This window comes from Orbicella franksi, chromosome 13 (genome assembly GCF_964199315.1).
Source record: "Orbicella franksi chromosome 13, jaOrbFran1.1, whole genome shotgun sequence".
NCBI lineage: Eukaryota > Metazoa > Cnidaria > Anthozoa > Scleractinia > Merulinidae > Orbicella > Orbicella franksi.
The window spans coordinates 20,324,441-20,348,809 of NC_138157.1; the positions used below are offsets into that span (position 1 = coordinate 20,324,441).

The following is a 24,369-nucleotide window of genomic DNA, read 5'->3' on the forward strand; positions in this document are numbered from 1 at the left end:
GAAAAGAAGACGCGTGGCGGAGTAGTTTTGACGACCTTAAAGGTGTTTGGAAATGTGGTAAAATACTGTCTTGAGTGTTTGGTCAATCGAAACTGAAACCAAAGAGAAAACGAAGAAGCTAAGTTAAATCACAAAACAGAAATATTTATACTATTTAATATCAGTTCAAACACCGTCACCGTTACGATTTCTTATTTAAAAAACTTGATGAATAATTAATGAGTTTGAGAATGTTAGTTCCCACTCTCTTCTCGAACCTATTGGCATACACTGGAGAAGTCTAGTTTGTTCGAGTTAAAACCTCAAGACAGACAGTTTGAGTAATCAGCTGCGCGTAGCATTCACAGCTTCCCTCCCGGCGGAACTCGAAACCCCCTGTTGCAGTGGTAACCTGATACGACACCATCTGATGGAAAGGGTGCCGCAAACAAGGCTGACAAAAAAGATCTTGATATTGCTGCTCGCTTTTCTAAAACATATAGTGTGTAGAATTAGAGTCTACTGTGACATGATTGAAGAAAAGGGAAATTTCATCGACGTTCTGGAAGAAAATACAACAAACTAAGGGCGCTGCACCACGTGTGTCGCGTCCCGCACTGGCGTTGTCTCAACGAAAACAAATCGATAAAAGCCTTTTTGAGTAATTCTAATCAGAAGAAAAGCCGAGGCCGAAAAGTAACAAAGCTTAGCTCAACAATGAAAAATATTTTCCCACATTTTGAGGGACATCATGTTTTATCGTTTAGCCGTCTCTCTCATCTTTGCCTCCCTCCCCATTCAGATCAAACAGTTCCATGCAACATTCTGTATTACGAACAAATGTTTGATCGTTTGGCCACCTTTGCTAACAAAGTTTGTAAGCGTGGAATGAGTAACCAATCACAAACGGATTCAGTGACGTATTTGATTTCAGTTCTTGACCGTGCACGTCATAATTTCAGCACAAACCGCCTGATAAGTGAGCCCACTTTGATGTACGTATGTTGCACGAAACTGTTTGATCGTTAAGCCAGGACTTTAAGGTAAGATGTCCCGTAAAGAGTTTATTTTTTAACAACAAACAATCAATTAAATAGTGAGGAAAAAAAATTCCACAATGGCACCAACAAGGAACCTCTAAGACAATTGTTTTGAGGAAGATCTTGTGTAAGTAAACAAACTGAACCACGTTTAGGTACAGTTAATGCATAACAGCCCAACTCTGGCATGCCTCTTAAACACAACAGACTCACCTTAATCAGTTAATCTCGCAATGAGTGTTTAAGCTCGACCAAGCGCGCCTACATAAGCCCCGTGCGTACCAAAACTACACCAGTATGGATTAAGGTATTGATAACGATGGGTTCAAGTCTCCAAAGAGCGAAATCGTTACTGTTGTGTCTTTTTTACATACGTGAACAGCTGTTTCAAGAAAGGCTGTCCAAAACTGAAAAGCGTAAGCGACAATGCTGACAGGTAGTCTGGGATATAATGAATACAAATGATATACACCCACAGAGTGCGTTGTCTCCAACTCTACAGTGCAGTGAAGACCTGTGATGGCGGGCAAAAAGGATGAAAGCGTTGGTGAAACAACGTGAACCATTACCCATTATACCTTCAGCCTGTCCGTGTACTATCTCTCTTTTGTTTACACAACTGAGACGACGCAGAAGTTATGGAAATCCATGTCACTTTTCCTCACTTATTTCCACAAATTTTAAACATTTAGTTTTGAGAATTCAGTAGTACATCGAGACAACTGATCTTCTTTTTTCACACGTCACGCTTGCTCGACAATGCTTTGACATTGTAAGGACAAATTAACTGCAGTCGAAAATTTTCTCATTTTAAAAACAAGAGGCTTGACAAAAATCTTAAAAAATAAACATATTCCAGTAAGATAGAAAGCACGAAAGCGGCGAGCATAAATCACATGAAAGAAAACGAATGCTTTAAAAGATCTGCAAAGATTGCGACATGGATTATCAACCTCTCAAAAAACATTTATTTTCAAGTTTAGCCAGACGTAGACGAAACTGACAATAAATGTGTTAGTGGCAATGTACTTTTCGTATTGTTTTTTTTTCCTTTTTTTTTCTGGTGTTAAGACAAACTCGACCTATTTGATCATTTTGGGTGGATTTTCTCAATCCATTTGATTTGTGATGAAACTTTCTTTATGTGTAAATACTCGAACACGGAGGATGTGATATTTACATGCAGCCGTCTGGATGCACTCCAGACGTATCCGACTAGCCAAAATGGCGTAGAACGAAACAGGAAATGGAGTAATTGCTATTAACTGCGGGAAGCCTCTAATAATAGAGAGATATAAATCGGATGATGACAAATGGAAACTAATGTTACAAATATGTAATCAGCGTTTGCGATAAACAACAGACAAGACCCAGACCTATAGTTTTTCTACCGTTTCTACTTCACATATTTGCATCTGTTGCAGGGTAAAATGAATTAACGGCCTGATTCCTGGCAAGATAGCTGCTGACTTTTGTCTTTACATCTAATGAGGCAACAGCGACCGCAGAGAGAAAATTGGTCATCAGTTATCGCAAGCTTGCACTCAGGTAAACATACTCAATACTTTTAAGAACCTTATATTAAAACAAGTTCAAACGGTAACAAATCATGAATGTTCTTAAATTCGTGGATGTAATTGAAAGTTTAGCCTACGAAAACAGGCTATTGAAAGTTTGAAAATTCCAAATGTCTATAGATAGATGTTTCAGGCCGGCAGACGTGAAAATCCCCTTCCTTTGGTGATGCAAGAGGTGGAATTTGGACCCTGTTCAGACTTACGCATGCAAGAAACAGAATGTTGTTTCTCAATAAGTAACTCAGTCTGTAGACTTTGGCATGCACATAAGTACCGATTGCGAATGTATTGGGAATTTTCTGAACATTTGTCGTCCTAACCGATGGCGTGGCACGCGCTGGAGAGTTTTTCAAGCTGTTTAGAAGCGAGTAAAACGATGATAAGTCAGACTACTGCAAGGCTGACACAACTTAGTATATTCAAAACAATATTTCAGCTGACCAGACCAGCCTTCTTCAGGTTTAGATGTTACTACATTATGAAAATGAAATTACAATATCATATAATGGTGGATGGTCGTGGAAGTTGTAACACATTTCGAAACTGAAAGGGGTGGCGGAAATGACGAACAAAACATAATAAATAAAGGTAAAACGCGGTCTACGTAGGGACAAGTTTTACGATTCATCGCGTCTATTTTAGCGAGGAAGAGACAAAATCAAACACACAAACAGCTAAGTAGAAGGCAAGAGGAAACCCTCAGGGCTCCGTAACATTTTCCAGAATGATTTAACTTATCACATTAGTACACACTTTAACATGTTTGCAGATGATCACCAGTTCTATGATATGAGTAGTAATATAGAGAATGTTCAAGCTAATCTGGAAGTAAGTGCTGAAGGAGGGGGGCGTTGGGATATTCGGTTTTGCGAATTGGGCCGATTTTTGGTTCGGTTTTTCGGTTTTCGCACTTAAAATCTGCGGTTTTTCGGTTTTGGTGTCTTGAGCGGTTTGCGAGTTTTCTCCAATTTAGTCTTTGGTTTTCGGTTTTTGTCAACAATAATGGCGGTATTTCGGATTTTTCTGTCCAATGCGTTTTATGGTTTTTCTGGTTTTACCGTGGAAGTTACACCCTGAAGTCGCACTAAACTGTAATTCCAAGGGAACTCTTTCTTTTAGAGGAATGCATGACAAGCCTAGTCTCTTAAGCAGTCGTTATTTGGGTCGTAACGGCTGCCAAGTAGACTATGAAAGGCTAAAGATAACGTCAAAGCAAATGACTATTTCCCAAATATATTGCGGTTTTGGGCGATTTTTCGGGCGGTTTTTCGGTTTCTAATAGGCCCCTACGCCCCCCTCCTGAAGTGGCTTCCAACTGGTACAGTTCTTAAAGGGAATTATGACAAGTAAAACGACTCTATGAGAATTATCATTGACGAAGACGACGATCAATACACTGCAAAGACCATATTAAAACTATTTGCAGGAAAGGCAGCCAACGTGTAGGAGTTCTAATAAGACTGAGGAACTTAATACCCACTAGCACTAAACTTAACCTGTTCAAAGCTGCCATTCTATCCTATTTAATTTACTGTTCACTGTCACCTTGTCTGGCATTTCTGTCGTGCTAGTGACAGAAGAAAATCGGAAAGAATACAGGAAAGGGTACACAGAGCTATGATATAGTTTTACTGTGACAAAATGTCAAGCTACATGTATCACAGATTATTAGACATGGCAGATCCGTGCACTCTACAAAACAGAAGGTTGCAGGACTTAGCTATTCTCCTGTACAAGGTTAAGAACAAAGTATGTCTCAACTATATCAGGTGCTAACCTATTTCAAAGACCCGAGAAAAAAAAAAAAAACGCCACGCTAAACAAGGAGTTTTTTACCCCTTCAATACTTAACATGGGACGCACACTATCAGATATACTGGGCCTAAGTTATGGAATCTTATACCAAGGAATATTAGAAGTGCACCGATACTGTCAGCTGTTAAGAAAAAAAAAAAAAAAACATTCGCAAACTTGACTTGGATATTTTGACTTATCGTTGTGGTAGTAATTGCACTCAATGTGTTTCTTAATGTCTTTTATGTATTTTAATCTTTATCTTATGTATTTTTATCTTATTTATATTATTATATAGTAAATATTTTGATTAGCTTTTTAAACATAATATTAGCTCTTGTTATTCATTTTAATTTTTTTGTGTTAGTGTCCCCTCCTAGTATTTTGCCACCTTATGCGCACAATTGTAGATCCTTTTATATTGCAAAAGCTAAGCTACACATTTACTTGACAATGACATCCGACGTTGTCGAAACGTCGTTTACTTCTCTCAGTCGCTAATATTTGTGTTGAAAATATTCCCTCAAGCCTTACTTATTCGATATTTAAGCCTGGCACTCGTCTGCCTGACACTTAAATAAAGTTACTGACTTACCCACTTATACGGTTTCTTACTTACAACCTATAAATACACGTGTGACGAAGAGTTGACGCTAGCTTTTGAAAGGTCATTAAGAAAACTGCTACGCTTGACCCCAAGTGATTATGAATTGATGGAAACAGAGATGAAAGTTCGGAACACGGCCGTGGAACTCCCAGGCTCAAGGCATTCATTCTTCCTCCGGCTAGAATTTGTCTCGGTGGTCCCAAGTTAAAATCCCTTGTCACACTACCCAAATAGCCTATTCTCTTGGGTTTAGAAAGATGTATGGTGGTTATTTAATAAAAAAAAACAAATTTTCCAGTGTATAGTTACCTTAAAAATCATCCCCATAGCTGATTAATATTTACATCAAGACCTTGGATGCTCAGGGGTACTCTGCTCATAGTGCGCATGATCCAAGGAAAAGCTTGTTCGCCATATGCCACCTAAAGAAGAGGTTGACGATACAACAAAATGTTCACAATTACAGTTTTGCTGAGCCCTAAATTTGGTGTCAAAATATGAACAGCATTTTCGAACAAATCAGAACATACTGCTAACCCTATCAGAGCATAAAAAAGAAATCTTAATTTACCCTCGGTAGTGTTTATAGCACAAAGGCTAGTGGGGCCGAATAAATAATTCAAATTGAACATAACATTGTTGAGAATCCCAACTGGCCGGAGGCAAACCAGTTGGCTATTTACAAGCGTGGCCGAGGATTTGAACTCGAGGCTACCGTGAAACAAATCCAGGTAGCTGTCAGACCGGGACTCGAGCCCGGGACCTCTGTGCGAAAGGTCATGGGTATGTGTCCCTCCCCTCCCCCACCCTGGTAGGAATGTTTTATACTCGTGACGATCAGTATATACTCCAAGTGAGCATCATTCGTTGGCGCCGCTTTACGGTCGGACGTTTGACGCAAACCCCAGTAATGTATGTATTTTCTGAAAGCTTCAGCATTGTAGATTTCGAAGGTATATTCATTAAAATTAAGGTTTGCCGAATATAGCGCCCTATTTCCCAAAATACAGAGGTTCACTAATCAAGCTCGTTTCCGACTGGATTTGAGCGGGAGGACGCGGTTAACATCGCTATGTCTTCTTGACACCTTTCTCTAAAAAACGATGTCGGGAATCAGTGTTGATTACTTGTCTGATTTGTTTTTGATACGCAGTTAAACTTTGAGAGTTGATAAAACATGCATTCTTTTCACTTAAATTGTCATAACGTTTGAAAGAAGCAAAAAAATAAAAATTCCCGGACACAGTTTTTTGGCCTGATTATCGGACAACATTCTCTCCGGCCAAATTTCTCTCCAACGAAATGTTGAAAACTCGCCGGAAACAAACTCAAAATGCGTGCTTCACTCGCTGAAATTTTCGTTTCGAGATACGAAGGAAAATATACTTTGGGGCGTTCTTCCGGTGTGATGAGATAAGTACACAGAAAGTGTGAAACGATGACGCGTTGATCCAGAAAGTGAAGGCTCATTTTACTTTAACAATAGAGCTCGTATCATCCTTTGTAAGATCTGAATTCCACCACGGCCCAGGTTAGTAAGAAAATAATTTTCAATTTTGTTTTTTCTTTCCGATTTTCAAAACGTCTTAGCTTAGAGATGCCGCAGACAAGGAAAGAGCGCACTCGCAAACAACGTAAAGGAAACCAACGAGGAACCGTTTGAGTTGAGATGTTACTGTTACCGTTTCGAACGGAGAACGCGGAGAGGGAGATATGCTCAGAGAATGTCAAACGTCTTTCTCGACCAGTGCAAGCAACCTCTCCTGCTCGAAGCAGGAACCTTTCTCACTAGCAGCTGGCGCATCAGTTCTGATCGAATGATTTTGAAACGTTTTTCCCCCGGCCTTTTTCCCCTGTGGTGCTTTCTTTGCATTTGCAAAGGGACATGACCTTTTGCGTTTCTTCGACGACATATAACAGCTCGTAGACTACCAAACACACACGTTTGATAATCAAATTACGCCGCAATCTGTCACGCGACTTTTTAATGCAAGTTTACTTCTCGTGACAACCGGTTGACATTTATCAACTAGAGGCCGTGAATGTAAAGGAACGTTTTTCGTTTATAACTTTGCTTAGAATCAATTTTTGTCCGTATAATTCTTTTAAATGTAAGATCACCATAAGATCTATCTGAAAAGGGGAAACACAATTTTTTTGAAAAATGGTCAATTTTGGGGTGTGCTGATACTTTAAGTGACATTCTGCGATCCGACATGAACAAAACGACAATTTTATTGAGATTCCTATTGGTAGATAAAGTATTATCAATCAATCGATCGATCGATCAATCGATCAGTCGATCAATCGATCAATCAATCAATACGTTAATCGAGCGACTGATAGATCGATCCGATCAGTCGATCGATCAGTCAGTCAGTCAGTCAGTCAGTCAGTTATTTAATCACCCAATCTATCGATCGATCGATCGATCAATTAATCAGTCAGTCAATCAGTCAATCAATCAATCAGTCAATCGATCGATCGATGAGAAAAGATAATTCCTGCAAACACTGATCAAAATGAATGATTTTACATGTTTTAAAAGAAGACAAATAGCTTACTGTTTTAAGCAGAGAGATTTTTGAAAAGTTAAAAGCACATGAAATGGTGACCAGTTAAATTTGATACAGAAAATCCAACATACGTTTCACTACATAACTTCTACAAGATGCACTGGATGGAAAAGTTCTTGGCTTAAAACACAAAACTTAGTCCGAGCAACAAATCCTGAAAATTTCTGCTCAATTAGAAAAATCCCTCTGAATCCTATTCCCTGATGATGCCGTAAAACGGCGAAAGCTTGGAATTAAAATACAGTACAGTTCAAGGCCTCATCTGAATCAATATATTTATCCTTCTCAAAATATCTTTTCTCAAAGCGGGCAAAAATAACTCGTTTTAAGAAAACGAGCTTTGAATTTACAGTAACAGAAATTCTCAAAATAAAATTTCAATACCTTAAGATACAAATTCCGGTAAAAACAAAACGAATTTTTCACAGAATTTCATCCCCACCTTAAACTGAAAGTTATAAAAAACAGTCATGTTGTGTTGCTTTATATCCAGTTATTATCTTAGAGCCATTTCAACGTTACTATTACCTCCTACCAAGAAAGAGTCACGAATGACCTTGTTATTTTATTTCAAAAAGGAAAGAATCAATATTATTTAATTGTAACATAAGTATACATTTTCGCTCACAGTGTCAAAATTCACGTCAATATTTCGTTGATGTCACTACCTCTTTATTTATGTCGTCTTCCCTTGTTCCCAAAATTAAAACTATGAAGCTCTACCTACGTCAATTTTTTTAGGTCATAAGGCGGGTGTGTCGTTCGGAAACTGCACAGTATAAATCGCTACAAAGGCTTGAAAGGCTGTGATCCAGTGATCTATCGTGGCTATACCGGGGACAGTCGAACTCGCTGAGTGTGTCTGGTCTGGAGACAAAGAGGACGAACTCGAGAAACATGCCACGTCTTATACCGACCGCTGAAAGCGAGGCTAAGTTTATATTTTCAAGTGAAACTCGTGACTATTACCAATGAATTCGCTATTATTATTGAAGTCACAAGATTGTGTTGTGATGGTCTTGTGACTATTGCTCAATCAAGTTTATACTTTGTGACCCCGTCCCCATTTAGTTCGACCCTTCAGTACTCCCAACCTTAAGCTTTCCTCATTATCTTAAACTCCTGGTTGAAAATTTTACACTATGTTTAAAGTAACGCCGGGAGCGTGGGTAGAAGCCATAAACGCTTTTATTTGCTGGCAAATAATTTTTTTTATGATACCTTTGTGACGGTCTGAAATGAATTTCGTCTTCGAATTCATCACCAGAGGATAATACTGATATTTACTTTTATTTTAAAATTATTATTCACTGACTCAGACACAACTTGTCTGAATTTAGGGGTTTCATGAAATAACTACATAGGAGGCGACTCGTGTGCATGAGGGATACATTTGCCCCCCCCCCCCGGGGGGGGGGTACTCCCAGAAAATCGGGTGGGGGTGTGCGGTCCGCTTCCCAAAACCCTAACCCTATTTATGACCAAAATCTGCGATATTCCCTACCCTATTTATGACCTGACCAAAAATTCGAAACCCTATTTTAATTACCGTAAACATAATTTGTGAAGGGCTTTCGTTGATTTTCGAAAAAGTGGCTTCTTTTTAAAAACATACCCATAGCAAGGCTAGAGTGCAAAAACCATACCCTATTTATGACCAAAATCAGCTAAAATCGATGCCCTATTTATGACCAAAACAGCTGAAAACCCCTACCCTTTGGGGCCGCACATACCTATATAGCCCATATAAGGGAGTACCCCCCCGGGACATTTGCGCACTTCGACGGAACTATTCAGCGGATTTCTTTACATCTGTTCATTTTTCCAAAACGTGCGATAAATTTCGTTTTTACACATATGGAATAAAGGGATTTTTTTGTACAGTGAAATTTTTTTTTCCACGCTAGAAGAACGCATGTATTTGAGGTAAAAACGACATTTCAAATAAATAAACCTTACCTTCTGATACCTCAATGAAATTGAAAGGAATATTGCAATCTGAGCAGAAAATTTGAATCCAGTTCCAAATGCCTATCTGCACGTTTCTTCCATTGATGAAATAAATTGCAATGATACAAAGAAGAGCGTAACATCATTTTCTCATCCTTTCCGCAAAGGAACGGAGGTCAAAAGATCAACTATTGTTGGAAATTAAAGTGTGAATATTAAGTTCAAAACGTGCTTGGTGCACGACCTAAACCAAAACTATATCAAAGCGACAAAGCCGATCAATCTTCGTTTTTTTACATGACTTTTGTAATACAAAGAAAAGGAAATTTTTGAAAATTAAGTAAAGTTGGAATGCCGCATACATTGTAAGCCGGCGTAATTAACTCTTATTGCGATCCCATGAGTGACACCTACATGTCAAACATTAAAATGTCTTTTCAAGAAGCAAGAAATTGCGTGATTACAGAGCCAGCAGTAATTTGCTTTTCCCTGGATTAAAAAACTAACGAAAACGCCAGGGTTGTTCTTTTGTATTTCCCAAGTCTTGCACTGTTACTGTTCTAATATCACGTTGTACAGAGGGCTTGCAAAAAACTGATTAAAGCTTTGGAGGGGGATTCTATTTCGTAATTATAAATTTGCTGCCTTACATTCCGGTTTGATTTTCGTCGATTTTTAATCCTTGTGATCTGAGCCTTAAAAAATCAACTTTAACATCTATTCACTAAACTTTTACATCTGTTAGTTGTGTTTGAGTGATACATGAATTCTTTTCCTGGACAGCTATCAAACATTCTTTTTTAAACACGAATGTCGAAGTCGCAAGAATTCGCGAAGAGACTTTAAAAGAGCCTTTTAATTGTATCTTTCTTTTTATTGTTTAAATCTAGCCCTTTTGCTGGGATGATTGCGCCAGGAAATCGAAAAGGTGGCTAGTCTGTTATTACAAGAGCAAACACAAATAAACTGGCTGTTAATTAATTTGTATTCGCACAAAATCTCAAACGAGACGGTGATCTATTTTTCTCATTTCAATATGAATGCAGGCGCTTTAAGATTTTTTCTTTCTAAAGCCGAGTAATTACGTCTCGCGTGTCAATAATCAGAGGAAATTTTCCCTCCAAAAGTCCTCCGTACATATCTGATACTTTAAACGCCTTTACATTTATCAGTATCGGAGAAAAACAATTAATTTCACTTAGGTCGCAGGGCAGGCTGGAACAGAACGAAATAAGAGGAACGCCAGGTATGTATGGTTCTAAGGGAATTTTCGGCTTAATTGCTAGCAAGCATTTTTTCTCTTGTATACTGTAAATTCAAACAAGAGGGTTTGACCTTGTCTGGTATGTGTGACGACAAACTTTAACCAGACTTCTTGCTAAGTCTACCTCCACGCCGAAATTCTAAGGTACGAATCAACCTGTGTTTAAAATGTTTGCTTCTATCAAACCATTTCAATTTTTAAATTATTAAAAGGGCGACCATATGAATTTATTATTGAGCGGTTGTTTGAGGTTTCATAGAAATTTCAGGCGAACTAAGCCCTTTCTCATCGAACTTATCACGCGCACAAAGCTAATAATATACTGCGATATCATGACTTTGAAGTCCGAAAATAAAACAATTTAAAATAATGAATTTGCAAAACCACCCATGCACCGTGAATCACGTTTCTCGTGGATTTAATTATTGTGTTGTTTTCGCTAAGCGATGCGAAAAGTCGTCTTCGCCGATAAAATTGAGAGAGATTTCTAGACAAGCTTCTCGCAAATTTAGATACCAGTTTCTCGATCGTTAAAAGTAAAATAAAATCTAATATTGTTGTCTTCAACATGACAATATTATAAAATTTTCCTCAAAATGTCTTGTTCTTACAGTATAATTTTTCAATGATTGTCTGACACCTCACTTTAAAGGTGAGAAAAAAGGTAAGCGTTCGTTATTTTATATTTGCTGTCGGTTTCGTTTTCCTACACTGATTTTTATTACATTGGCACGAAAACTGTTTACTTGCTACAACACCTAAAAAAAGTAAAACGAAATATTAAAACCGGATTATTTCTTAGACCACACACACAAATGAAGAATTTCGTATTCCAATAAACGAGAAACATTGTTCTTAAAGTTTTCTATATTGTGACTAATTAATAACCAGCGAATACTCGTATACAAATATTATTAATGGCGGACAGCCCAGCAGCTGGATTGCAGTCCATTGTTTGAGCTAACAGATACAAAAGCAGTCCCACAGATATCGCTTTGTTACCGAAATTGAAAAAGCCACAGTCGGGACAAGAATTTTCCTCCACGACAAACGGTAAACTATACTGGTGTTTTACCTTTTTAATTATTGTAACAAAAATACCAAAAATATTAAGCACGATTAACATGCCACAAACTGAAGAATCGGGCTATATGATCCACTGACATTATTTAGTTAGACATGTAAGAAGTAGAATTTTATGTTAATTAACTCTTAAAAGCGACCAGCCATTTTCACCGCAAAAAGAAAACATACAAAGGTATAAGAGTATAATGTAAAGTGAACTAACCATTTCTAACTCATAAACTTCACAGTGGGGCAATAACAGAACTCAGTTTTTTCAGTTTAGCAGAATAAAACCTAAAATGTCACACGAGGTGCTCGACCGTAATAATTACAATAAGAAAACGTTCGGTTTTCCAATTTTTGCTAATTTATTGACTCTTAATTAAAAGGAATTACTCCTTGACTCAGGAAAAGCTCCGAAAAAGTTTTGAATATACATGTAATTTCTTCCTTTCAACTGATTCGAACAGTCCCCACGATTGGTTGGTTCATATCAGTCAATTTCCATAACAATCAAGAACTATTTATCTTATCTCATTGTTAAAAATCGTCAAACAAAAGACCTGGCTTCTATAAAAAGTACTTAAACGACGATCTTTCAAACGGGAAACATTGGCTTATTAATAAATTTAAATCCAAAGATATTGAAAACGTTTCTTGTCAAGTCGACCTCAAATTCAAAGGCTTTGCTTATGCAGCACTGAATTACAATTATGCAAATGAATCAACACGATTGTGAACGATGAAATTGCTATAAGCCATGTCTCACTTCCATGGCATTATCCTCGATCCTAAATTAACAACAAAAAATAAAGGCTCAAAAGTCAGGTTTTGATTTAAGTTTTCGGTAGATAGAAACGATATCTTTGTCCCGTCATTAAAAACTGTAAACATTCAAAACCTCACCCTTAATTTACGTCTGTAAATACTTTCACGTCTCAAATGACTTATTCATAATTTGAAATACGATATAGCTTTTTTTACAATATCTTGGAAACGATTCCTTGCGAAGAATTTCATAATACACATTCGGCTATTTGTTAAGAACAACATGCAAGGAAACGTCTAAAGAGATCCCCAACAAGATTTGTACCAAAAGCACACGCTACACGATAATGAGTGCGAGTTATGTCTCGAGAGGAAGGTGCTTTTGATAACAAACAATAATGTAGACGCAAGCTTCGACGTCAAGGACCTATGTCTTAAAACATGGCCAATTTTTCAAGCTTGAAGTTCGCAATACATCTTAATTCTAGGTTGTAGCAATCCTCCCTTATTTTCGGTTTATTATTACTTCTCTGGTTAATATTGTGACCTGTATCGTTAAAGGAGATTGATTTAATAGTGACAGTTTCCTTGACAGTAAAAGAGTTTTTTGCCGATTTTCTACAACATGCTTACTGGTGTTGACTGATATTTTCGGCGTAAAATGCTCGGATAAAAACAAAAACTGTAAGATGTCCCGGGTTACTATTTTGTCCATGACGGTAAAAATGTTCATGAGATAGGCGTCCCGGTGTCGAAGCAGAACCTGAAATTTCACTAATGGATCAGGTGTCAAATATGTTAAGTCACACCCATGTCCTAAAATCTATAAATAAATTATGGGAAAGACACTTTCCACACAACACAAACAATATGGTTTATTGAAGCTTAAAAATGAAAATGAGCAGTTCAAGAAAATGTGCTCCTGTTTTGTCAGTTTTCTGTTTGGAGTTGTACAAGTGAGCTCAGTTTCAACCGTTTCACAGTTTGGGAAGGTCCATCGTGGTAAGATTAGAAACAATTTCTTATTTATTTAACTTAATGGTATCAGAACCATAAACATGAAGTTGTGAAGGTTGGGAAAAAACGGAAAGGTAATTGCCATCCTCTTCTTTGTACGTTTACACACAATCATTCAAGAAGACTGAATGACCTAAGAGCACTAGAAAGAACGTAACATTGGAAACAGTTTTGACTTTTTCTGCAAGGTCGCCGGTTAAACTGAAAATATTGAAAACATGAGAGACTGTAATGGCTTGAAAAGGTATGAGTAGTACATAATGTTTATCATTATTTTTATTTTTGGAGTTGACAACAAGCGCGTAATGGTTGGGCCCAATGAAAACAGTGAATTTTGTTCACCACGATCCTCGTGCTCAGGGCAGCGTCGGGGCTCGAACGATTTGTTGAAGTACTGTATAATTTGCTCATATTGATATCATGTCGCGTCTTGTTTCAGATAATTATATCTAAATCTTTTTTCAAATAAGGTTACAAGGTACTGCATGGACCAAAAAACCTCGTTTCCTGGAAATTTGACCTTCTACTGGGAAGGTTTAATTTTTTTCTTTACGCGCTGGAAATTAGGATCACTAGCAATAATGTTTACGTGCACATTAAGGTGCCAATGTGCCTTTAAGATCCTGTCTACAGTTAATCGTTTTAGCCTGAAAACACGTTCATCTGATTGTTTACATGGTAAATGGACACCTTTGAAACGCCAGCCCTGTCACTTTGGTGTGTACGGGTGTAAACAATTACTTTTGAAAACTAACGACGCAATTCAAGGTTAATTAATCGCGGTAAGCTTCACTTTTACGCATGCGTAACGCCAGATCCTCATCGTTTGTTTGGAAGCGTCTGAACACGATAGTGTGGGAGAAAATATTTTGGTACGTACGCGGACTTCTGGAAACGTTATTTGTGGAGACTGCGAATGAAGGTTGAGTTGTAATCCGGCGCTGATAGCTTGGGAGCTGAGCAAAAGTGAAGGTTTGTGTTTATTAACACCAACTTGAATTTTGGTGAAAAGAGCACAAAGCTGGAAGTTCACAATTACATTACTGGTCTTTAGAATTGTCAAACCACATGAAATAGTATAGAAAATAGTTGCAAAATAAAGCGGATTATATACGGGGTAATTTTCGCATAAATAGAGAAGAGGAATAAGTATTAATTTTTTGAATTGCAAATCCATAACAATCGTTTGTATACGGAATTTTCACTCGACGGATTCAGTGACACAATAACCACAAAAAATGTCACACACTGCAAACAATTACTGGACTTACATGAATTTGATTTGTATGAAAAGCTCTTTAGTTTACAATGAAAAAAAAGGCAAGACTTCATTTCACGCATGAAGTTTTTAACCTCTGCACCTGCTTGCTTGGCAGGGATAGAAGGAAATTTGTCACAGCTTATTTACAGCTGCAGTCAAAGTTTGAAATAATATTTGAATTTTTAATTCACCGTGAGCTAGCTTTTTACACATGTCTAATCTTTTTCCATTATTTGCCCAGTCTATGAAAAACTTAATTACCAAATGACAGATAAGGAGGCAAAAAGTAAGCTTAGGACATGGAAATTGAAGTTGTCTTTAATGGTTTGAATTTTAGCGTTAGTTTGACAGGTACAAGACAGAAAAAATGCTTAATATTATAGTTTACACAAGATCTCATTTACAACTGTTCCACTGCTAATAACTTCCAACTTTTTGAAGCGCAATTAGGACTTTTGTGTTTTCACATAAAAACTCCTACTGGCAGTCTCAGCTTCCCAGCAATACAAAAGGAATATCACGGCACGAAAGTATTTCCAGAACAACTCTTGTATTCATCAGCAATAACAAGGTCATTCAAAGTAAGAAACAAAAGTAAGCTGTTAGAGTAAAAAAAAAATTGAATGCTCATTTTCAGCATCAATGTTTTCGTCAGGCGTCAAAATGTCCAAAATGATTTTATCATTTGAAATTGTATACGCTTATTTCTAACCTATCACTATATATGAACATGACTTCGAAAGGTCAAACCTCATAAGACATATTGCCGTAGATGGAAACCGAAAATTTGAGGTCTTGTTTGGTTAAAAGTTCCCACATATTAAGTGCAATGAAACTACAAAAGGGTATTATGAAAGTTATGCATGCAAAAGGATGTGATGTCAATTGAAATATTCTGGCAGATGTTGCCAGGTTATGTCTTTGTGTCTTACAAATATTTCTAAAATCTAAATATAAGTTGCACTCCCCTCATCCGTTCACTTAATAAGTTACTGAGCTAAATGTTCTATGAACATCTTGAGTATGAGTGAATGCACCACACGAGCTTCTTAGCAATGTTCTGACAAAAAAACAGCTAATAAATCGCCATGGTGGTGTCGCTTTAATGTTTAATATTCAGCTATGGTAGGGCGAAAGAAATATGTGCAATCGATCCGCAAACGAGGAGAAAAATGTACGGGCAAAACTTTCCGTGAGCAGTCCGTTCCCTCGATAAAGCCACCGAGACCAGTTGTTCAAAGCCCAATTAAGCTCACCCGGGGTTACCGTGAATTTTGATTTCAGTTTTCTAACTTTTCGGTAAGGTTTTCTGTTTATATTGTTTGTCCTTCTGTTTTGCGCTTAAGTAATCTCTATAGCTGCTCAAAACATAACCAGTGAAACGCACCTTTATGCCAGAACAATCAATACTTCGGTTTACTTTTAATCCTGGGTTAGCGTTAACTGTCTTTCGAACAACCCGACACTGGCTGTTAAGTTTAACCCAGGAACTAGGGAAATTGTTATCGAGAACTCTTTAGCTGTCAATGGTTAAAGATTATAAAAATGTCAGCGTGTGAAGCAAGTTATCGATGCTTTCAAACATTTCGTGATCGGTACAGTGAACACGGCGTTTTTTTCATCAACACATCGTTTCGAATCGTTTAATCTAAGAAAATTCTGTAAAGAGAGACAACGACAGCTACCTCATTATCACGACCACCTTGTCATCTTTGCTGCCAGCGGTTTTCCCTTCGTACAAATAAGCATGCGTATGGCGAACGCTAGTAACCAAGTCCTCACATGAGAATATTAATTATCTGAAGTGTGGAAAAGCTGTATCGCGTACAATTGATGTAATGTCTACTCTTCTTAATTGCCGAATACAACGACTAATAATAATTACTTCTACAGGCTAAATTTAAATTAAGATTTATTTATTCGGTACATCACATATCACTTTCATAACAAAAGCTCTTAAGCAAACCGAAGCCTCGGGTATGCTCTTAGCATGTTATAAAGTTTAGCCTTTGACAGCCTCATATTGCTATACAAAATGCTCTTATAAAGAAAAACCATGTAGTCTTCGCCGTCTGGCCTTCAGTTGGAGGGTTTGGGAGCTTCCAAGGCAAGTTGGGTCAATTTCTAACATTCTGGGACATTCTGACGATCGTCTGGTATCGATGGCTGGTAAGCAAAGTGAAAACCTTGAGAAGTGCGCACACATTGTTTGATTTCCATGCACCAAGGTTATTAGAAACCTCACTCTTTCTCTCAGTTTATTCAGTTAGCTTCTGGGTACTCTTTCACACGGGCAAACACGAACTAAGAAAACCCAACTGGAAGCCTAACAGATTTTTGAATGAATTCGAAATGAGATTCATCGAAACTGTAGGAAGACAAAGTCAGTTAGCTTTTGTTTAGGTACACCTGCTGCAATGGGCGGAAATTAAATGAAAAGTTAATTCAAAACAAAAATATACAGAAAGACATGGTTCGTGATGTTTGAGCGAAAGAAAATGAAATTAATTTTGTTTTTGCTTTAACTCGAAATACGATCGCAAATATTGCCAGCGCTTTCGATCAATTTGGCTGCCACGTTTGTTGGAATATTATCGAATGTTACTATTCTCTCAAATTCCGTTTCTTAGATGAAAAATTTATCTCATACCATTTTTCAAAACATCAATGACAATACGATACAAGCACACAAGGTTTGCGATACGCAGTTCTTGCTCACTGTTGCTCGCAGGAAGAAAAACGTGAGCTTGAAGTTTTAAGTAGAAAACAAGGTACCAAAGCAAAATGCAGGAATAGTGGCACCATTAACCGTAAAACGAAATATCCAAACTGTTAGAAAACGAAGACACACTCTGTACAAAAACGAATCCCTGTGCCAAGTTATTCTTGTGAACTACTAGTTATACAATACGTCGAATAATTCTCGCATTTTGATAGAACGCACAGATGACGTCATAAACAACTTTTGGTTTCTTTGTTATGTTAAACAAGTAGATTCCATGTTGTCGTGTTGCCATCAGTGTCTAAATTGCCTAACGACTTGTGTGCCCGCCACATTTTTGTTCTTACCACATTTTGACGTCATCTGTGATCTATCATTGAACAGACACACGACAATATGGAATCTATTTGTCAAAAATATTTTTTACAGCTGTTATATTTCTCCAAAATGTAGGATAACATGCAAGAAGATCACCAAACGATTCCGAAAGATTCGTGGAAAAACTTGTTACATTGGAGGCAAAATCTGTCAAAACGATACGACGCTGAAGAAAACTTGGTATTGTCGCGTAGAACTTTAATATACACAAATCCTCCCGCACCATATATTGCCGAAGAAATTCAACAAACCTTACACTGGGAAGCGTGCAACAATTAGATGACGTTTGGACAAAGGTTCTGCACTGCACGATGAAGCATAGGTTTAACTGTTTTCTACTTGTAATGCTTGTCTTCTACACTAGCACTGGCAGGATATTGCAGGTCTTTTCGTGCACAAATCCTCTCGCACCATATGTTGCCGAGGAAATTTCAATAAAACTTAAATTTGGAAGCGTCCAGCAGTTCTGAAGCTTGAAGAAAGGTTCTGCACTGCACGAGGAAGCATAGGTTTAACTGTCTTCTACTTCTAATACTTGCGCTCTATGCCGGCACTGGCAGAATATTGCAGGTCTTTATCGGTTCTCCACTCTTTGCTAAAGGGTAGATAACAGGTGAATAACTCCACCTGGTATGGGTTTGATAATATGACATCAATCGTTTCCAATGAAAAAAGTTTGTCAACTCGCAACATAAAACGTGGTTTCCTTTATTCTTTTTATCAACTTGACAAAGCCACACACTAGATGCTACAAGAGCGCGGATTTTATGGATATAATATGCTCTTAAATTGTACGTAGCTTTAGTCTGAAGATGGTATAGAATAATACCGAAACAGCACAAAGTTCCTTGCATTTGTCGTCAAAATAATAGGCACAATGCAATAATTCGAATAAACCTTTGCTCTTTATGCCGGCACTGGAATTATTAGTGGGTAATATACCGTTCTACTAAAGGTTTAATACTCGCATGCATAACATGATAGCACATAAAAATGAATTCATGTTAACGCCACTTCAAAACAGGAAATGAACAAATGTCAACTTTAAGAGGCCGAGACTAACAACCCAGCTGTGTTTATCAAAAACTTTTAAAACTTTTCTGATTTAAATGGCTTGTTTTAAAAACAAGCCATCGATATCACAAAATATCTTAACGTCCAAATTTCCCAGCGCATTTAATCACTTCTTATTTGTTGCTATTTGTACATGACATGAAAAAAGAATCTCCTAGGAAAAGCACTCTAATTGTAAAACTATACTACTTTACTTATTCAATTAGTGGCAACGTTACCTCCAAAGTTTAAAAATTAACACAGTCAAATATATGAGATCTTCAGTGACTCAAATTAATGATACTTTTGTCTGCTTCATAAAGCAACTTTAAATAATTTGTACAGATTGTTGGATAGGTAGAGGAAACAGCTTAGGAAAATTTGGAAGCCAGAAAGTTACTGCTCACGAACGTACTATCAAATGAATATTTCGTACATAAGAGAACTTTGTAAGAGTCCTTATAGTTTGAGTGTATAGTTTTTGTGCACCAAGCAAGGAGGGCGAGACAAGCACCGCGAAGAATCATCTAAAAATATGAGAAACTGTCCGTCAATATAAGTGTTGTTTACTTTCAAAGATTTAGTGTGCGTGTAAGCTACCGGAAAACATTGCATTTTGCACAATCCCGCCGTAAGAATACTTTAAACTGAGCAATTCAGACTTTGCATTATTGACGAAATCAAATGCGTACCACCATTGCAAGGACTCAGCCACTTTAGGGATTTTCAAGTAAAGATCTCGTTGCGTTTCGATTTTCCACCCCCTCATTCTCCTCCCACAAAACGTTTATGTGAAATAACTTTCGTGCAATGTTTACAAAGTTCGAAATTTTGAGAACTTAATACCCAACAATTCCTAGATTATAACATTTTACTTTCTAACAAGAATTGCGTACAATAAAATAAGAGCTACCTTCGATGACGCAAGTCCACCTCACCCACAATCGACTCTAAGCAATATCCATACATAAATATTTTTCGTTTCCTTCTCTGTAGTCTTCCTTTGTTTGCAAAGTTGCGATTCAAAACACCATATTGCACGGAAAAGAAAACATATATTATTCCATTTGCAGGGAGCTATGTCGCAGTAGTAACGTAACTGTTGTCAAAGAAAGATCATTTTTCAAACTTTTCCCCGATAGCTTCAATAACAGATTTTTTCTAGAAATGTAAAAAGCGGTAGGGAGTCTTTCAAACCTCATTTATCTGGCTTTTGCAAGCGGGGAGTAACACATGTAAACGCATTTTCGTGATACAGTATTCATGTCAGGATTCTGTTTGTTACAGATTATCCGCCAGAAACCGCAATCTACGTCGCCTTGGAAGATCAACCTGCCAGAGGTAAGTGCATCTCCTTAAAAAAATGATTGATTTTCTTTATAAAGAGACTCGGACGCAAATATCCTGAGGCAACGATGGTTTTTTTCTTAATTAAAATAATATGCCTTGTCTGTAATCCAACTAATCTTTTAAGTTGCGCATTCATCTTCTAAGAAGTGAAATTCGTAACAAACAATCTGTAAATCCGTCCACGTTTGATTTCGGATTTCACAGTCTCATAAATGACAAAGTTTGAACAACCTGGGTTAATCACAATTAATCAAGGAAAGGGTTTTGAACCCTGTAAGTGTTATTTGTGTAAGATTGATTGATCTCGTTTTGCCTTCAAACGAACAACAACAAAAAAAAGATTAAAATAAAATACATTAATTTGTGTCTTTTCTCGTTTCGCCTTAAAAGATCAGAGTGGAGACAAATCAATTCAAGTCTTTCATTTCAAGGCTTTGTCATTTAATGGCGGCAAAATATATAAGTATTGTACAAAATTGACTTACACGATAAATAATTACAAAAGATGTCACGCAAGTTTTACAGTTCTACAAAGACCCTGCAAATGAGTGCCAGGTATTTCTAACTAATGCTCTCGTTAAATCTTTACCGATATCAAAATTCTGTTCAAGTAAATATTTATTGAAAAATGTATTTTTGTGACACGTCAAAAAGAGCGCTATACATTGCGATGTTTACTTAATCCAGCTTTTTCGCTTCAAAATAATAGTCTGTTTTCATTCAGATTCAGAATACAGTTTCAGCCAAGCCTGCTATGAAAAAAAGGACGCAAAAACACTGCGTTTCCACCAGACCAATAGGAAAAAACGAAACTTCTTGAATAAAAATAGACTGAATCGAGATTAAAAGATCTATTTTTAAAACTTTGAAAAAACACAGGTTGAGCCAAAAGAGGATAAGAAAAATTAAAACGGCAGATAACTTTCCAGCTTGGTAATTTAAAATTCAGTTTACCGCAACTAGAAGACAAAATATTTTTATATTACGTCCACTACTATAAGGATTTATAGTATTATGTCTCAAAATGACACTTTCGTTTTTTGTTTTTTGTTTTTTGTTTTTTTTTTTCGTATCGTTTGAAGCGTACAAACTGCCTAAAATTATCATATAAAACCAAAAGCAGTCCTTTGCAAACAAAAAACGATTTTATGCTCTACTGGAATAAAATGCATTCACGATAAGAAACCTCAAGTGCTACTGCAAAATTTATGCTTGATAGAAAAATCATACAATAAGTATTCGTATATCTTCGAGATTTTTAATTTTCTGTTGTCCCCGTTTCGTTTTACTAGAATGAAAAATTCCTGCCACACTTCGATTTTACCTTAAAAATATATCTCACGCACAGCTTCCATGAAAACGAAGATCATAGGATGAATAGAATACCTAAATTATTGATCCAGGTAAATTAAACACATGTTAATAAAAGTTACCAAAAATAAAGACATTGCATTACTGGAAAAAAATACTTAACGTGTCACCCCAAACTATAAATAAAGCGATATTCTTACAACTTGTGTGTAAACATTGAAAAGAAAGAACAAGAATCCTGGGCCAGTTTTATTAACTATATCATCATTTATTTAACAAGTAAGATTTACTGCACTTCACACATAAATCGCATGTTGAGGTATAACTCGGTCTAAAGCATATTCTTTATTTTCAAAACAATTGACAAAATTCATGCATTCTACGTTTTCACTTCCGTCCTCCATAACCGAAGATGACCATGTGCCAAGACATTTATACACATTGAAAGCAATTCAAGTCCTTTTTCCGTATACTTTTTCACCAATGCTGGACTGACGAGGCATTTAAATTATTAACCAAGACGACAAGGGATCAATATCACGAAAGACCATTAACGTTTTTTAAATAACATTTTTCCCTTCACAATTTATAACCGTGTGGTTTGCAAAACCCGTCATTTGATGAAAGAGTTTTTAAGTAAGCGTTTCCGAACAGTTCTCATTAAGGCTATAATATCACTGGCGTCTCTCACCAAGGGCTTGGATGTTCTGAGGAATATTACAAGGTGTTATTCCTACACAAGTTTTCGCCGCAAACCCTGCTGCGTTGTTCAAGTTTACGATAGTGGTGGGTATTCCCTCCTGTCAAGTTTACGATATGATTGCAATATCTAGCGTTAAAATGTAAAAGCGAATACAAAAAAAACTACTTTTCTATATTGCAAGATCAAACCCTGACAGCCATAGAAAACGGTTTCATATCACCAGTATTTGTATTAATTTCTTTTCTATTGCGTCGGATGAAAGCTCTCCTCTCGATAGGGTGAAGTATTGTTACAGAAAATTGAATGGAATTTTAGGTGGCGCTCTCGGCAAGATGACAGCGATAACGAAAGTTCAAAAGTGTTCTACTAGTGGAAAGGATGTTTGGACGCACCAGTGGAGTAACCGCACTTGACATGCAAGCAAATTATCTCATGGAATTTGAGGAATTTCCATGAAAGCCACATGACGACTACGCATTGATAAAACTTCGAGAGCAAAAAGCCAAGCTCTTGTTTTAAAAACTTCACTACAGAGTTGATCGCTCATCGGGAATCCAAAAAGCTTACTTCAAGAGCGAGCGAGGCAAACTCCTCAAAAGTGGGCACAGAGACTAAGCTGGTAAGACTTTGTTGTCTGGTTCCTAAACAGAACATCTACATCAACCATTGCTTTGACTCCGATAACAGTATCTCCAAGTGAAAAATATTTTTAGGATCGTGATGGATTCTACATAACTCTCCCTCAAGTGATTTTAATTACCAAGGTGCCTGCATGTCCTGTGGTTTGAAAAGTCCTTAATTATGTTCACATATTAAAGTCCAAATCATTCCTTGCCACCATAAGGCAAACCCCACGCAAACTGAATACTACACAGTGAAAGGAGCGCTTATGTTGGACAAATAAGGAACACATGATGGGAAGCGTACTAAGAAAGCGTCACACTGAAGTAAGATATTTCTATAACATAATATGACCTTTTATTCCGTTAAGCAAACAATAGTTACAAAAGGCTGCGAAACTCCAACTGAGATCCATTATCCCTTCCATCCAAAACTATGACTAAACCGTTTGTGAAAACGAATGCAAGAAAGCAGGCTGAGGAGTTACAGACCTTCAGCGGGGTGTTTGGACTTAAAAACGTTTTAAATTGACTCTCGTGATACAAAACGACAAACACGTGTGGCCTGTTTTTAAATTGCTCTTTGGATGCACAAAGTGGAAAGCAATAAACTGTTTCAACATTGTTAGGCGGAACAAAGAAGTCTCCAAATAATTGCGGCTCTTTTGATCGACTCCAATCCACTTAACAAGGAGACCCGAATCACGGCATTCAATTTAAAAATTACAACCGCTTAGAAAAAAGGGATAAATAATGTCAGTTCTGTAACCACAAAAATTAACGTCTGGATCAGAATTCATGGCGTTAAAATTGAGACGCCTCGTGAGCAGAAACAACCTACAACTGTGGAAAAATAAAAACACAGTTTTTCTTTCTAGGAATTAACACCGCAGGAATCGCTTAGAACATCAGTTAAGGGTTTCATGCAAAACTGCACGAGTTGGAAACCTCTGGCATGTAGTCCGAGTGCATTACAACTGTTATCTTGATAACTTTTGCCCAAGAGTAACTTGACTACATACACGAACAATCGCAACACTTGGGTTCGTCGCAATGATAACACACTTGACATCTTACAGCTGATGTCAAACCTGGCGCCTCATGTTCTTGTTTGTCATTTACCTACAATTAGGGTTATAAGGTTATTTCCTCCACCAAAATAGCCTTCAAGTCCAAGAACTGATACCAAGATGACGAGTGATCAGAAAACGAGGTCACAATTAAAAGAATTGATATGTTTTCTACACATGCGAGTCATAAAACTGCGAGAACGTGCGAAAACTTAAGTGTAGTTCCGGTTAGTTTAGTTCCAAGGCTTTTAACTCAACAAAAAC

At 37.2% G+C, this 24,369-nt stretch overlaps 1 protein-coding gene across 5 annotated transcripts in view; it reads left to right on the plus strand.

Annotated features, from left to right (window-relative positions):
- The first annotated feature begins 1,003 nt into the window (after window positions 1-1,003).
- Window positions 1,004-24,369, plus strand: part of LOC145464897 (putative G-protein coupled receptor No18) — a 33,559-nt gene continuing 10,193 nt past the window's right edge. Inside the window, exons 1-3 of one of the 5 annotated variants that reach the window (XM_081448705.1) lie at window positions 1,004-1,022; window positions 2,444-2,567; window positions 20,339-23,362. The gene's annotated coding sequence lies outside the window, so the exon portion shown is untranslated. Of the gene's footprint in view, window positions 1,023-1,298; window positions 2,568-7,464; window positions 10,770-11,400; window positions 23,363-24,369 lie in introns of those variants that run through there. The other 4 variants (XM_081448703.1, XM_081448706.1, XM_081448708.1 and 1 more) reach the window with 4 other exon arrangements.